Consider the following 1,591-nt stretch of genomic DNA (forward strand, 5'->3'; position numbering starts at 1 on the left):
CTGAAGGGGAGGACGGAGGTCAGATAGAAGACTGAAGGGGAGGACGGAGGTCAGATAGAAGACTGAAGGGAAGGACGGAGGTCAGATAGAAGACTGAAGGGGAGGACGGAGGTCAGATAGGAGACTGAAGGGGAGGACGGAGGTCAGATAGAAGACTAAAGGGGAGGACGGAGGTCAGATAGAAGACTGAAGGGGAGGACGGAGGTCAGATAGAAGACTGAAGGGGAGGACGGAGGTCAGATAGAAGACTGAAGGGAAGGACGGAGGTCAGATAGAAGACGGAAGGGAAGGAAGGAGGTCAGATAGAAGACTGAAGGGGAGGACGGAGGTCAGATAGAAGACTGAAGGGAAGGACGGAGGTCAGATAGAAGACGGAAGGGAAGGAAGGAGGTCAGATAGAAGACCGGAGGGGAGGATGGAGGTCACATATAACATGTTTCACGTATTTAATGACACCTCTGTATACGGCGGAGGATCTGCGCGGGGGGCGGAGTCTCCCGTCTCTCAGCACAGGGGGAGGTTGGACGCGGGGAGAAATATTTGATACTTCTCTTCTGGGGGTTTCCATGGCAATGTTATGAAGTCGGTTACTTGACATCATTTTCAGAAGTTTAGTTACCGTAGAAACCGTGCGCGGCGTCATTCACTTCCATTTACTCAGGGTCAGGAGAGCAACAAAGTGTCACCGACCGTCACTGGATACATTGTAGCGTCACATGACCGAGTTCTGCCGACACTGCGCAGTGGGAGGGGCAACGCTTCTCTGCTCCTCCCTCTATAACTGTCACAGTACCCCAAGGTCTCGTGCTCATGCGTTGCGGCGTGCACACCTGCGCAGAGACCCGGACGCAGACTGCCTGCATCAAAGTGCGTCCACCTGGACCTGCCGCTGTGTACAGGCGTCTCCCCCTCCCCCACCACCAAGGTCCAGACTGACTCTGATTGGCTGCAGTCACTGGTCAGCTGACATCGTCCATTCCGGATCCTCCCACAAAGGTCTATGAAATTATCGGCTTTTATCGAGCCACCGACCAATCGAATGTCAGCTGACCCAGCAGGAAATGGACAACATTCGATCCGTGTGTGTCACATGTCGCTGAGTGACAGCCGGAGAGAGCAAGAGCCAATCACAGTGATTGATGATCTGTGATCAATAATCTCCCCTCCCCCCCCCGTGATTTGTTACCATGTTGGATCAGAAGAGAATGACTTCCCGTAACCAGCCGAATGTTATCGTCCCCCGGAATGAGACGATACCGAGAATAGGAACAGATACCGAGAATGGCACCTGGCATACAGGACAAGAGAAGTGGTACTGTGCAGAGTCCATACACACAGAATAAGAACAGATACTGAGAATGACACCCGGCATACAGGACAAGGGAAGTGGTACTGAGCAGAGTCCATACATACAGAATAAGAACAGATACCGAGAATGATACCCGGCGTACAGGACAAGAGAAGTGGTACTGTGCAGAGTCCATACACACAGAATAAGAACAGATACTGAGAATGACACCCGGCATACAGGACAAGGGAAGTGGTACTGTGCAGAGTCCATACATACAGAATAAGAACAGATACCGAGAAT

The sequence above is a fragment of the Nanorana parkeri genome, unplaced genomic scaffold, assembly GCF_000935625.1.
Source record: "Nanorana parkeri isolate BGI_ZX_2015 unplaced genomic scaffold, ASM93562v1 scaffold2975, whole genome shotgun sequence".
Taxonomy (NCBI): domain Eukaryota; kingdom Metazoa; phylum Chordata; class Amphibia; order Anura; family Dicroglossidae; genus Nanorana; species Nanorana parkeri.